At 49.1% G+C, this 15,540-nt stretch overlaps 1 long non-coding RNA gene across 2 annotated transcripts in view; it reads left to right on the top strand.

Moving 5' to 3' along the window:
* The first annotated feature begins 1,298 nt into the window (after positions 1-1,298).
* LOC122674653 overlaps positions 1,299-15,540 on the top strand; it is a 76,451-nt gene continuing 62,209 nt past the window's right edge. For both annotated transcript variants that reach the window (XR_006335014.1, XR_006335013.1), the window contains exon 1: positions 1,299-1,628. This is a non-coding gene — a long non-coding RNA (uncharacterized LOC122674653). The remainder of the gene's footprint in view (positions 1,629-15,540) is intronic.

Genomic DNA, 15,540 nt, shown 5'->3' with positions numbered 1-15,540 from the left:
CCCTGGACAGACACCTTCCATGCCCTCTGCCTGCCTCTTGTTTGTATAAAAGTTGTACTCTCCCAGGTTGCCTCTGAGTCACAAAAGCCTGGCTCAAGAATTAATGATTGAAAGGATGTGAACATGTAGTGACAGAGGCAGCAATCGGGCCAGGAAAACTGGTAACAGATTAAATAGTAAATCAGCCACGTGGCAGTCACAGAATCTCTAGTTCCTCGCCGAAGTACCTGTGCTGTGCTGCGCTTAGTCGCTCAGTTCTGTCCAACTCTTTGCGACCCCATGGACTCTAGCCCGAGAGGCTTCTTGGTCCATGGGGATTCTCCAGGCAAGAGTACTTGAGTGGGTTGCCATGCCCTCCTCCAGGGGATCGTCCCAACCCAGGAATTGAACCAGGGTCCCCTGCATTGCAGGTGGATTCTTACCAGCTAAGTTACCAGGGAAGCCTGAAGTACCTAAATAACAGTATCTGATGCACATTTCCTGAGTTGTTTTACAGATGCTAAACCCCCTACCAAATGGAAGAAGTTAACTACATGATAACCATAATCACGTAGTCCCCAGACCAGCTGAAGCCTGAGGATTGGTAATACCAACCCCTGTGACGCTACCCTGTTACCTCACAATCAGAGAGTTGTGCTGTTGGCTAATCACATACCCTCTGACACACTGCCCTGCCCCCACCTTGCCTTTAAAACTGCTTCCCTGAAACCAGTCTGAGGGTTTTGGGATTTTTGAGCATTAGTTGCGCAGGACTCCCTGTCTGATACCTTACAATAAAACGCTACACTTTCCCATCACCACAACCTGGTGTCAGTAAAGCCAACTCAGTGTAGGTGATCGGACGCACGTTTGGCTCAGTAATGCTGCTTGCTTTCTGAACAAAGGGCAGGAGGCTGGGACTGGGGAAAAGGCGCCCCATGAGGGCAGCGGCTACAGAAGAGTGGATTCTAGCAGCTGCTGGATGAGAAGGGCCCAGATGGCCATCCCCAGAGAAAAAGGCGGCTCCCAAGAGTCCTCGCCTCCAGGCCAACCAAATGGTGGGCAAGGCACCCGGGAGCAAGCTGCTGACTCTGGCAGCCCTGAGCAGTCTTCTATTCTACAAAAAAAGGAAAGGGAAGGGAATAGCTCAGAACGCTGGCCTGGTTCCCAGAACCCGGGTCCTCTGGAAAGCGAAAACAGCTGGTCAGGCGGACAGCGGGCTTGTCCCGCGCAGATGTGCGCAGACTCCGGAGAAGGGGGCGGAGCGCAGGCTCGAGGCCCTTGGCGGCGCGGCGGCGCCCACCACACCCCCTCAAGCCTTGCCTCGCCAGTGGTGGGAGTACCGAGAGCCCTGGGCTGGGAGCTCGAGAGCTGGCTCAGCTCGCTCGCTTCATCACCCGAGCATGAGTCGGTGACTCACGGGCTCCAGGGCCCGCGCCTCAGAGAGGTTTGGCAGGGAGAACCCACACCTCCCTCCTGGCGGAGCGTCCAGGGCACCCTGGGCCTCGCGGCCCTCGCGGTTGAGGGCGCAGAGAAACGCACCCCCTGCAGGACCCCTGCAGTCCCCCTAGTTTTGTCCCACGCCGGGGAAGCCACGTTTTGCCTCTTGCACGGTTGGTTCACGTCCTCAGCAGTTCCTGGACCAACAGGTACTTAAGCAGTGTTTACTGTCTGATTAATAATAAGCCCTATCAGAGGAGGCTTTGGGGCCCACGAATCTCGGCTCCCATTTGGAGCTGTGGGGCCCAGTTGGATGCCTCTGCCGCTCCAAGGCTTGGCTTTCTTGGATGTAAAATGTGGCTAATACTTCACAGAGCGGATGGGTGCGTTAAACAAAGTAACATATGGCAAGCAGGAGGAGGCCCGATAAATGAGAGTTCTCTTTTTCTGAGCAACTGGAATCCTTGATCACTTCCCTCCAGAGGGAGAGTGTGAAGCCGGCTGAGCCTGTCGGGGCAGGAGCCTTCCTGGTTTTAGGGTCACATCTGTCACCACCAGGAGAGCGGGGCACATCTGCTGAGCTACTGAGCTTACCGAGAGCCCTTATGCTGCGGCTGTGGCCTCGAAGGAGGTGACAGGGTGTGTCCAGGGCCCTGTTTAAACACAGCGTGGTGTGACCCCGCCCTCTGGAAGGGCCTCCCCGCAACCCGGTCCTTAAGCATCTGTTCTCTCCACTGCTCACCCCGCTCCTCCCGCCTCCCCAGCTTCGCACCTGTTGTTGGCCCTGAGGAGGAAGGGGAGGGGTGCATCTAACCAGTAATGGTTCTGGAACAGAGCTGAGGGTTTTTAATGTGAGTGACTGGTTCCAGGGAGTGGGAATTTTAACCCCTGCTTGACCTAAATCTATACAAGCCTCACAGCTATTCCTTCTGGTGGAATTCTGTGTTTCAGTGGCTGTAAGAAGATGGTTGTGCCTGTCACTTGACAGTACAGAGCGCACTCGGGTACACTTTCCTGAGATCCTCACCACAAATCTTAAGGCAGGTAGGAAAGGAGTCCTTTGCCCCATTTTACAGACAAAAGCATTGAGTCCCAGAGATGCTGAGCATCTTGCCCAAGATCACACAGCTTATTACTGAAAGGATGGGCACTCATTCCCCCTAGACTTGGTGCTCTCCTTATAACAGGCCAGACAGAAGAGAGCCATTGTCCAGCCTCATGTATTGAGTTTGGGAAGATATTTTGCATACACACACACACACACACACATGTGTGTGTGTTTCTTTCCTGGGTTCAGCTTCCTGTCACTGTGGGCAGGGAAGGGACATGGGACGTTATCCCTGACTCTATTCTACAGACCTCACTTTAAGAAAACAGTAGGTAGGGGCTGCAGGCCTTGTGGCATCTCTGGAGTCTGAGAACACCTTTACTCTTGCCCCAGGCACCTTCAGGCTGTCCCCAGGCCCCAGGGCTTGCTTAGGGCCTGTTTCGCTGAGGTCCTGGGCTGGAAAGCCTCAGGAGGCACCTCTGACCTGTTTTCTCTCTCAGGCTGGTGGGGGCGGGGCCTGAGCCCCCCTTCCTCCCCACCCCAGAGGCTAAAAAGCAGGCAGCTGCTGCCAGGACCAGTGCCTTCTGCACAGAAGGAAAAGTGGTCATTTCAGAATCACTTGAGAACTCCTTTTATCACGTTACGTTCAGAAGCCGTGCACCCACTCCCAGCTGCGGTGTAGTCCAGGGGTGTCCCCCTCACTGTGGTGCTGTCCAGAGGCTCCTGTGTGAGCACTGAACAGGGTCAGGGCAGAACCGGGAGGCGTAAGAACAAAGACAGCAGAGCCCCAGCACTTAGATTCAAATCCCAACTCCCTTTCTTAGTTAGCAGTTGGGTAATCTTAGGAAGCTCCTGAATCTTCCCACATGCCAGATTCTCCATTTGTGGATGGTAATAACACCTACCATGTGGGTTGTTATGCAGTTTAAATGAGGCAATAGGTGTAAATCACTGGTTGCGATGCCCATTTAAAGTGGTTGTTCAAACCATGTTCACTGACACTCAGTGGCCAGTGAAGTTAACTCTTTTCATGGCGGTGGTGCCTGGCACGTAGAAATCTTCAGGGCTGCTTACCATGCTTCCCAGGTCATGGGTTTCACTTTTAATTTTATGTCGTATCTCCCTAATTGGAATATCATTTCTTTGAGGGCAGGAATTTGTGTGATTACTTTGTTCACTGATATATCCTCAGTGCTTAGAAGACTATCCGGTGCCTGATAAAAGCTTGGTTCTTGAATAAAAGAAAAAAGAGAGAGAGGGACTGGGAAGGAAGGAAATAAATCTCCTTAGGCATATGGTTGACAAAGATGGTCCTTGTCCTGGACAGACAAAGGACAGATCAAAGATCTACCTGGCCTGCTGTGTTTATAATGACCATGCTGAACGATGGCAACCACAGTGGGTTGGGCTGGCTTGGAACACACACGGGATGGGTCCTGAAGGAGTGAGAGGGGCTGGGATTCAGAGGTCCAAGAACAGAGCAGGAGGAGAGCCACCCAGGACCATGGCCGTCCCTCAGTCACACCTGACTAAAGGTCTCACCATGCTGAGAGCATTGAGTTTGGAAGTGGCACCCAACCCCACTGTTTAGTGTTTATTTGTTGGACACATCATTATGCAAAAGCTCACCGTAGTAGGCTAAGCTGCATCTGGTTCTCACTCTCAATGTGGGTTCTGTTCTTTCAGGATATTCATTTAGCTGCCTATTTAGTCCTTAAAGGCTGACCAGGAAAGGTTTCTAGGTTAAGCCCCAAAGGAAATGTTCAATAGAGGTTCTGGAGTGGGCAGACCAAGGGACCAGTGGTTGGGTATGGGGCCTCCTGACGCCAGCCCAAGTCTGCACGTGCTGTTGGTCACACGTGGCTTCTGCTTCAGCCAATGGCAAGGCAGTGCTGTCCACGAGGAAGGAGAGGGGGTTACAGCTGAGGATTACAGTCAGTTACCAAGTCAGAAGTTGGTCTGCCCACGTGGGCCCAGTACAGTCAATCTACTGACATGGGGTGTGGTGAAGGAAAGTGCACTATTAACTGCAGGGCCAAGCAAGAAGTCAAGGCAGCTGGAGCTTAAAGGGCCTGAACTCCCATCAGGGTTTTTAAAAATAGGGTGAGGGAGAGGGTTGCAGGGTGTGTGATCAGTTCGTGGACATTCTTCTGCTTGGTGGTGAGGTAATCAGGAGTCAACCTGGTTCCAGTCAGTCTGGAGGGCTCTTCCTGCTTGTGGACAGCATACAGTAGTTAACTTCATCCACCTGGTGGAGATTTCAGTATAGCGCAAAGGACTTGGCTCAGAAGATTATCTATAGCCCTTGGGGAGGAACTAAAGGTCCTTGACTTTGCTTAATGGCTGAACTATTATTATGTTGTCTTGCTTGGCTGTTTTCTATCTGCATTTTCTCACTTCACTGGCTAAATTTAGTCCTTAAAACTTGGGGAAGGCCTGGGAGGCCAATGTTTTTCTTCAGATAGGAGGCAGTAGGGGGCATGAGGAGGGTTCTGCCACAGGAAGTCCACATACGGTCTTACTTGGTTACAAGGGAGCCCCTCTTTTACCTGGACTTGGTCTAGAAGGTACTAATTTTCAGCATACTTGTTGCTGTTCAGCCGCTCGGTTGTGTCCGACTCTTTGTGACCCCATGGACTGCAGCAACCCAGGCTTCCCTGTCCTTCACCATCTCCCAAAGCTTGCTCAAACTCATGTCCACTGAGTTGGTGACACCATCCAACCATCTCATCCTCTGTCGTCCCCTTCTCCTCCTACCTTCAATAAACCAGCATCAGGGTCTTTTCCAGTTAGTCAGCTCTTCCATCAGGTAGCCAAAGTATTGGAGCTTCAGCTTCAGCATCAGTCCTTCCAATGAATATTCTAGGTTGATTTCCTTTAGGATGGACTGGTTGGATCTCCTTGCAGTCCAAGGGACTCTCAAGAGTCTTCTTCAACACCACAGTTCAGAAGCATCAGTTCTTCAGTGGTCAGCCTTCTTTATGATCCAACTCTCACATCAGTACACGACTACTGGAAAAACCATAGCTTTGACTAGACGGACCTTTGTCCGTAAAGGTCGGTCCTTTCTGACCTTTGTCGGTAAAATGTCGCTGCTTTTTAATATGCTGTCTAGGTTCGTCATAGCTTTTCTTCCAAGGAGCAAGCGTCTTTTCATTTCAGCATATTTACCTTATCATAAATAGTCTGAAGTCCCCATGGTCTTGTGAGATGATGGGGACTTATTATCTGTCTTAATTTCAGACTGAAAAGATGTTTTTGCTACCCAGGTGACCAAGGTGAGACCTGAGAGAAGAGCCAAGGGAAGATGCTGAGAATGAGGTCTGGGGCGGGGAGGGGATCTGCCTGAGACTGGGGGGTCTTCACCCCTACTGGTAGGGACAGGAAGGAAAAGGACAGGTGTCCCACTCAGACTCTACTGGGCCCGGCAGGTCAGGGCCCCTTTCCCCTGAGAAAGGCCCAGGGTCACTGAGAACCATCTGAGGCGAGTTCTCCAGTCCTGGAGCCCTTCATGCCTCACCCCAGGAGCTGGACCTCATTACGGTCTTGGTTTGCATTTTTCTGGGTACTGACAAGGTTGGCATCTCCATGTTTACTTAGCTCTGTGTCTTTCCTCTTCTGTAAAATGACCATCATTTTTGCCTGTTTTTCTACTAACTGTTGGTCCCTTTCAGACCCTTTCCACATGGCTTGGAGTATCAGACTTCATATATTCTTGATTTGAATCCTTTGTCACTTATGTGTGCATATGTTTTCCTGGTTTGTGGCTTATTTTTTGAGTTTCTTTAAAGCGCCTGTGGTGGGCTGAGGTTCTCAAATTTAAAGTAGTTGAAATTATTCATCTTTAATTTTATGGTTTTTGATTTTGTGTGTGTGTGACTACTCCTACCCCATGAGACGCACTTCCATTCTCTTCTGGTCGGAGATGGCATCCACAGGATGCTGGCGCTGTTTAGGGACCTGGCCCGGGTTCCAGGTCGGATGCCAGGAGGACCACCAGGTCAGGGCACCGTCTTCACAGTGCCAGTGCTGTCAGCTGCACGGCAACAGGCACTGAGCACAAACTGCTGCTGCTCTGTGCCAGCCCGACCTCTGCTCTGGGTCAGTACAAAAGGTGCCAGTGAACCCGAGGCTGCAGGAGTCCACGCGGAGGTGAGGGCATCACATCCGACTGGTGGTTCTCAGTATACTGCAAGCAGCACAGAGCTGTCTGCTCACCACATGCCAGGATCTGCCAGGGACCATCTCACAGCTAATGACAGATTCCTCCTGTCAGGGCCACAAAGCAGTGCTTTGTGATGCCGTGGTAGCCTGCATCCTCCCAGGGCAGGGCTCCAGGCCGAGCTGGTCGGCCCAGGCCACCATGGACAATGGAGCTACAGTGGAATCTGGGCAAGCAGAGTGGTCAGTGTGAGGAATGGCAACAACAGGCAACCTCTGGCAGTGGCCAAGTCCACACACGCCTCCCAAGGTGGATGGGAGGGCAGGGCGTGTCTCAACAGTCACCTGGGCAACTTGAACCTGGTCAAGCTCGGCCAGCACCCAGGCAGGGTCCGCAGACACCACAACTTGATTTTCCTGTTCTTAGTCTCCCACGTTCTCCAGGAGGCCCTTGATAAATAATGAGTCACTCTGGTCCCTGGGCCTGCGTCTAGAGGACATGCATAGGCAGTGAAGTGGAGAGAAGCTGATAGAAGCCCTTGAAAGGAACCCCAATCCTCAGCTCGCCTTTCTGCTCCAGGTTTGGTTGGAATGGTCCCTAGGGAACTGCCCACCTGCAGGTTTAACCACCCTTGGCTGATGCTTGGGTTTTCTGAAGCTCAGCTCTCAGGCAAGAAGGGGGAAGTCCGGTTTTGAGAAGGGATACCAGTAAATGTGGTATTTAAATTGGTGTTTTAAAACACCAATAGCAAATACAGTGGTATCAGGAGATTTTTTTTAAAGCAAAATGCTTAATTGAAAATTTGCATCTTCCCAGTCAGAAGAGCGAGCCTTGGTCTCTGTGGTTCCACCTGAGTGGTCCCACGGCTTGAGTCTCATTTCTGCCTCCACGCTCTGCCTGCTGCCTGCCACAACTTCCTGCCCAGGCATCCATCCCTTGGCCACCCCTGGTCACCACACTTTCACACACGGTCTCCCCTCTCTGTCCATGGACTGTGATTCCAACAGTTTGTGTATAAAGATTTCCATTTAGCTCAAAATATTTGACAGACAACCTCCCATTATAATAGATTCATATGGAATCCAATATAAGTATTAGACTAATTACATATTAGACTTAGATATATACAGAGAGAACATCCAGTAGGTGAGAAACTCTGTAATGATCAAAGCGACTATGAATTCAGTAACCACAGTAAGTGATATTTTATTTATCCAATGAACATGTAGGCACCTCTGAAAATCAGCAGTGCATAGGTGTGCAAGCTTTATTGTTTACTCAGGGGAAAAGCAGTGGAGAGTCTGCAGACCCCTCACAAAAGCTCTAGTTTCTTGAAGGAGACCCCATATCCTCAAGCCTGGAGCTTCAGAGCATTCTCTTGATTCCACCACTAAGAGAGAACAGGGCTTATAGACCCAGGTCTGGATCCAGCGCATGTGTAGCTAAGTTGCTTCAGTTGTGTCCTACTCTTTGCGACCCTATGGACTGTAGCCTGCCACGGGATTCTCCAGGCAAGAATACTAGAGTGGGTTGCCGTGCCCTCCTCCAGGGGATCTTCCTGACCAAGGGATTGAACCCTCAGTTCTTCTGTCTCCTGTATTGGCAGGTGGGTCCTTTACCACCAGAGTCACTGGATCCAGGGTACCTGGTTAAGTGTGGATCTGGCCCAGACTGTCTGAGCCCGAGCAAATTCTCAGCAAGTCTGATCCTGGAAGGATGACTGGTTGGAGTCAGAGGTTCTTTACCCTTTTGGGTGATAGACCCCTTGGAATTTTCCCTGAAAAGTGCTTTTTGCAATTCAAGAAATTCTCAGAATCCTGGAGTCCCTCCATAGGTACCCTGGACCCCATGTGGCAACTGATTGGATTGGGAGAGCTCAAAAATTCTTTAATTTCTAAGACTCTTTTATGATTCCGTGATGCTTACTGGACTTCGATTCCCTGGCAGAACCTTTCTGGAGGATGTTTGCCTCCTCCTCTGCTATCAGCATGTGTGGTCAACCATGACTGTGAGGGGTGTCATGGTGCCACCTCGTGCTTCTGTTTTGAAACTGCACCTTTTTTGGGACCAAGCTCAAGACCCCCACTGTCCCCCCTCCACCCCCAATTCTCTGACCTCATTTCCTACCATTCTGATACTGGACTAATTTTTTTCTGGCTTCAGGGCCTTTGCATTGACAGTCCTCACTGCCTAGAGGTGTGCTTTTGAAGCTATTTATGCAAATATAGTTAGTACTGTCATATAACAAATCATGAAAAAAGGGAGTTTTTTTGAAGCTGATTTTATTCTCATTTGACCTCACATTGAGAAAATATCACATGAGCATATTAAAGAATATTTTGGAATTTGAGGGGGCTTTGAGAAAAGGCTAATAAAAATTATAGAGGGTATATTAGTCAGTCCTCATTAAGTTCTGCTTCAATAACAACCTCAAAATCTCAGTGACATGCAGCCACAAAAATCTTTACAACTGAAGTTACTTTTTTTACTGAGAGTCAGCTATGGCTTTGCTTTCTGAGACTTCTTCATTGCAGATTGGAGGAGTTAATGAACAGCAGGGCAGTCTCTCACTTTTACCCCCTTCAAGGAGAAAGTGATACTGAATGAAGTAGCCCAGAGCCCTCCTCTCCCCCTTGCCCCCCATTAACAGCCTTTATGAGGAAAGGAATGCTCAGAGTTATGGTGTAGAACCTTCCTCTGACTATGGGGATACTAGGGTCTGCCTTCCCAGAGCAGGACTGAAGCTGTCACTGCCCCAAAGCAGGAATGGGCTGCAGCCTTGGGTAAGGGACTGGTGGCATGGGCCCTGGAGTCTTTATGCTGCCAGGCAGGACCCGGAAGTGCCCAAGGTTGCACAGTCCCTAAACCTTTCTACTACAATGCTACAGTAGGGGAGTAAGAGAGCTTCTGAGTGCTGGAAGAGGGCCTCGGGCAAAGGCAATGAGAAGGAAGAAAGAAGACTCATAAGGAAAGCATAGGCCAGGAGGAAAGAGGGGAGGACACGGAAGACATGGGGGGTGTGGCAGGCCTCTCCAAGACAGCTCGGAACAGGCCTGCACAGCCAGCCTCAGTGGCTCTCTCCTTCGAGGAAGCACCATTTGCCAGCAGTTAACCCTAAACCTCATTCTGATCCCTCACCTGAACCTCTTCCCACAGGTGAAGGGATGTTGGAACAGCCCACCTGGAACATAGATGGGTGGTTTGTGTTCTTCCTTTGAAAGATCTCTTTTCTCAGCCACAGGAAAACAAGTTTCAAAGTGGATTGGGAAAGAGGGGTGGGGTGCAGATATGGAAAGAATGAGGAGGGAACAGATGGTGCCTGCTAAGACAACCAGATTTTTCCCCCCAGTTAATCTGGGAATGACCTAATTTACATAGTATTTGCATAAATTTCCATTTCAAATTATAGCTGTCCTAACTTCAAGTATACAGGAGAAAATAAATGAGATCAGGCAATCTACTGTAATTGAACTCAAGCTGACTTCTGTGAAAGGCAGGTCAAGCTTTCAAAGCCTGGCAGATGAGAGGAAGGAATTTTGTGGCTGTCCATTAGCAGAAGGGGGCCTGGAGAAAGCCTCTCCACCTCTCAAATTAGGCAGAGTTACCACGGGTCCATGGTCGGGTCAGAGATGTGAGGAGATGAGGAAATTCAACCTCTTCTCCCCCTTCCGCTGTGGGACCATCCTGGGAAGAAACAACATTAGAAATGGAGCAGAAAAAGCAGAGACCCTGTCCCAAAGTCAAGGTGGTGGCCTGGGGCCCTGACCCCTCCAGGCCCAGCAGGCTCGACAGTTGTATGGAAAGTGGGTGTTGCTTCTGCTCATCCCCGACATCTGTCTGGATCCTTTGCTCTCCATCCACTCATTCTTAACTTCCACCACATTCCAAATGCCATCACACACCCTCACAGACACACTAACTCCATGAGTGCACAGAACACACACACGCCCTAGGGGTACGTCAGTCACTTTCACACACAAAGCTTGTCCCAGGTCGGAGAGGAATCAGGTTGGCTCCACCCACTAGACGTACAGTCTTTCTGTCTCTGTCTCTCTCTCCATCTGGGATTACATCAGATCTGGGGAAGTGGCAGGGCAGTGAGCTCCGAGGGCAGATTAGATGAGGACAGAGCCATAGCTGGAGGCTAGGATGGTATCGTGCCCTGTGGGGATGTGTTGGCTGCTGCAGAAGAAACTCCCACCGTGATGAGGGGAGGCCAGCCAGTGCCCTCAGTAAAGGTCACTGTGTCTGCTGACAACTCCTGAGGACTGAACTCTGCATCTTCAGGGTCTGCATCCCCCCTCACCCCGCTGATTTCTCTGCACAGAGCCTCCCGCTCGGTTTCCACCCCGTTCTGCCCTGAGAACACGGTGGGGGAAGCCTTGAGCCTGAAACAGCTTTGGTCAAGAAGATTCCCTAGAGACGGAAATGGCAACCCACTCCAGTATTCTTGCCTGGAGAATCCCATGGACAGAGGAGCCTAGTGGGCTACAGTCCATAGGGTTGCAAAAAGTTGGACGGGACTGAAGCGACTTAGAACAGCACAGCGAGTATAACATACACAACAAAATCTTGGCACAAACAATAATATAAAATATCTCACGAGGAACTTTAAAACCTTAATTATAAGTTAAAGTGATAATATTTTGGATATATTGGGTTAAATAAAGTGCCTTATTAAAATGAATTTCACCTGCTTCTACTTTTTTGTGGCCCCTAGAGACTTTAAAATTACATATGTGGCTTCTACTCTGAAGTTGAAGCCAGAGATGCTCCCTCATGGCAGCTGCCTCGAGACAGAGCACAGAACAGCTTGGCTCCTGGCGGTGACAGGGAGTTTGAAGAGAGGAGGTGTTAAAGTCCAGGGAGAGGGGAAAGACGTTTATTAATATTTCCCAAAAAATTGACTTTGCCATATATTTTGTTGGGAAGGTATGACCCAGAGACCATACAAGCCCAAAGAAAAATTTAAAAAAAGACCAGAGAAAAGTGTTGCTAGTAACAGCAAGACAATTGGGAAGAGAAAGGGCAAGGGGAGAGGTCTGAGTCTAGTGCTGGCCGATTTTTCAAAGGCTGAGCTTCTTGAGTTCTGGCCCCAGCCTTCCCTGGACCAGGCTGTGCGGTGCCGGAGGGCAGCAGGGGTCCCTGGTCAGTGCTGGGGTTGGGATGATGCTCCTGCCAGCCAAGGAGAGGCTCAGAGGCAGCCTCAGTAAAGCCAGGTTATCTCATCCAGCTTCTCCTTTCAAGGCCCTTCACCAGCAAAACCATGTCTTTGGGGGTCATCCCATAGCATAAGAAATACCACACGTTAAGCGAGGGGTCGAGGCCCCATAGTAAATATTTTAGGCTTTGCAGGCCACGCTTGAGTCTGCCACGGTAGCACAAAAGTTACCCCAGATGATATTCAAACGGATGAGTGTGGCTGAGATCCAACAAATACAGACACTGAAATTTGAATTTCATGTAATTTTCATGTGTCGGGAAATTTTTCTTCTTTTGATTTTTTTTTTCATTTAAAATGATTCTTAGCTCATGGGTCTATAAAAACAGGCAGAGGGCTAGATCTGGCTGGTAGGCCATACTTTGTTCTAAGCAAACTCCAAAGCAGAAGGTTGGGTCCTCATCAATGCAAATTAAGGGTAGATTGATTTGATTTATAGAGGAATCTAAGGAGAATATTCCTTGAATATGTGCATTTAAAGTAAGCTTTGATTGTAACTTTTTCCTGACATGAAGTTTTACCTTCCTTCCTTTCCCTTCTTTGGTGCTTTTTAAATGGATATTTGTCATCCTTTCAGTTCAGTTCAGTCGCTCAGCTGTGTCCGACTCTTTGCGACCCCATGAATCGCAGCACGCCAGGCCTCCCTGTCCATCACCAACTCCCAGAGTTTACTCAAACTCATGTCCATCGAGTCGGTGATGCCATCCAGCCATCTCATCCTCTGTCGTCCCCTTCTCCTCCTGCCCCCAATCCCTCCCAGCATCAGGGTCTTTTCCAATGAGTCAACTCTTCGCATGAGGGGGCCAAAGTATTGGAGTTTCAGCTTCAGCATAAGTGTGCTGCAAAACTTAGGACCAGCGTTTTTGGATAGAATAGAACAGGATAGAATAGGATAGGGTAGGATAGAATAGCATAAGAGAGAATAAAATATCAGAATTCATCATACATAGTAAAGTTTGATAGTGGAACATTTTGCAGCTGTGAGTATATTCATGTGCATATACTTATATATGTATATGTGTACTGGATTGTAATGCTAGAGATGTTTTTTATAGTGGATCTTGGTTAAAAAGTTAAGAGCTTGCCTTGATGAGTATTGGGGAAAAGAGGGGTTGAATTTCCAGTCCTCCTGGATCATCCTCAGGGTCTGGCACTTCTCTCTCCACCCCGTGCCCCTGGGGGTTCCTTTGCTGATGCACCCTGAGAACCACGGGTCACAGGTCCTCACAGTGATGTGCTGGCCGACAGGGTACTGAGATGAGGAAGGCATAGGCCACACCTCACTGTCATTTTCATAGCCCACCACACCATCAGCTAGTTCACCCTGCATCTTGAAAACAGTGGCTGGTGTGTAAGAGAAGCTTGGCAGATGTGTGTTGCCTGAATGAGTGACCAAATCCAGACAGCAGGGTTGCAGGTCCAAGCACTCTGAGATGTGAGGAAGCTCAGTGCAATTGGGGAACCGAAAGAAACTCAGTGAAAGTGACCTCAGTGGCTGTTCTGCCAGCTACCCCTCCCACCTGAGGTTACAGAGACTGCTCATCAGGGCATAGAAGGTTTTGGGGCAGACCACTCCTCCCTCACTTTTTCAGTTGTTGTTCAATCGCTCAGTTGTGTCTGACTCTTTATGACCCAATGGACTGCAGCATGCCTGTCCTTCACCATCTCTTGGAGCTTGCTCAAACTCATGTGCATTGAGTTGGTGATACCATCCAACCATCTCATCCTCTGTTGTCCCCTTCTCCTCCTGCCTTCAATCTTTCCCAGCATGAGGGTCTTTTCAAATGAGTCAGCTCTTCGCATCAGGTGGCCAAAGTATTGGAGCTTCAGCTTCAGTATCAGTTCTTCCAATGAATATTCAGGACTGATTTCCTTTAGGATGGACTGGTTGGATCTCCTTGCAGTCCACGGGACTCTCAAGAGTCTTCTGCAACACCACAGTTCAAAAGCATCAATTCTTCGGCAGTCAGCCTTCTTTTATCGTCCAACTCTCACATTCATACATGACTACTGGAAAAACCATAGCTTTGACTATATGGACCTTTGTTGGCAAGTAGTGTCTCTGCTTTTTAATAGGCTGTCTAGGTTTGTCATAGCTTTTCTTCCAAGGAGCTTATAATTTCCTGCTGCAGTCACCATCTGCAGTGATTTTGGAGCCCAAGAAAATAAAGTCTGTCACTGTTTCCATTGTTTCCCCATGTATTTGCCATGAAGTGATGGGACAGGAGGCCATGATCTTAGTTTTTTGTATGTTGAGTTTTAAGCCAGATTTTTCACTCTCCTCTTTCACCTTCATTAAGAGGCTCTTTCCGTCCTCTTCACTTTCTGCCATAAGGGTGTTGTCATCTGCATATCTGAGGTTATTGATATTTCTCCTGGCAATCTTGATTCCAGCTTGTGCTTCATCCACCCTGCCATTTCACATGATGTACACTGCAAATAAGTTAAATAAGCAGGGTGACAATATATAGCCTTGATGTACCCCTTTCTCAGTTTGAACCAGTCCGTTGTTCTATGTCCAGTTCTAACTGTTGCTTCTTGACCTTCATACAGGTTTCTCAGGAGACAGGTAAGGTGGTCTGGTATTCCCATCTCTTTAAGGACGTTCCACAGTTTGTTTTAATCCACTCAGTCAAAGGCTTTAGCATAGTCAATGAAGCAGAAGTAGGTGTTTTTCTGGAATTCTCTTGCTTTTTCTATGACTCAACGGATGTTGGCAACTTGATCTCTGGTTCCTCTGCCTTTTCTAAATCCAGCTTAAACATCTGGAATTTTTGGTTCACATACTGTTGAAGCCTAGCTTGGAGAATTTTGAGCATTGCTTTGCTAGCATGTCAAATGAGTGCAATTGTACGGTAGTTTCATTATTCTTTGGCTTTGCCCTTCTTTGGGATTCGAATGGAAACTGACCTTTTCCAGTCCTGTGGCCACTGCTGAGTTTTCCAAATTTGCTGATATATTGAGTACAGCACTTTAACAGCATCATCTTTTAGGATTTGAAATAACTTATTTCCCCAGGGCCATGAGCTCACCTGAAGACAGGGCCATCTTGTTACTCAGTGAGAAATGCTAGTTATCTCAAAGACTTCAGAAAAATCCCAGCAACCCTGTAGAATTGTCCATTTCTGGGAGACTTTGAGAGTCATAAATCAGGCAGTGATCGGCTGGGTGTTGAGGTCAAGCAAGGCTGGGCTTGTGGGAGAGACAGACGAAGAGGACTGTCCCGGGGGCTTCACCATAAGCAGCCGCAACTCCTTCCCTTGTGCAGTCACCACTTAAAGAAATTCTTCCCCACAGCTCCCTGGAGACTCCGGCCCTTTGGCCCTGTGCTTCCAGGCTTGTGGTGGCATTAAAAGTGCCGCTCCTTGTCACTAGGCTCTTGTGGTTCTAAGTGTGGTGGAGGCCGCTCTGAGGAGTGACTAGGTCCCTCATCCTGGGGTCCTGCCACGTGGGTCCTGTCTGAATTCCTGCCCTTAGAAACTGGATTTGAGGCAATCCCATAACATAGGTTAAGGAAAATTGGGGAGAAGGAAAGCTCAAGAGGCCAAAGGAGAGCCCCAAGACGCAGGCAGACATTGTCACATTCCCCCATCCTGTTATCATTCCTGGTATCAGGGTGAATGGGCCCACAGGGTTCACCAAGTCGATGAAGAAACACACATGCTCCTGGGCACCAGGCAGAGGAGATGT

This window comes from Cervus elaphus, chromosome 18, assembly GCF_910594005.1.
Source record: "Cervus elaphus chromosome 18, mCerEla1.1, whole genome shotgun sequence".
NCBI classification, from domain to species: Eukaryota; Metazoa; Chordata; class Mammalia; order Artiodactyla; family Cervidae; genus Cervus; species Cervus elaphus.
Note: the sequence above shows the minus strand (reverse complement) of the source record. Positions and strands in the feature narration are given on the sequence as shown.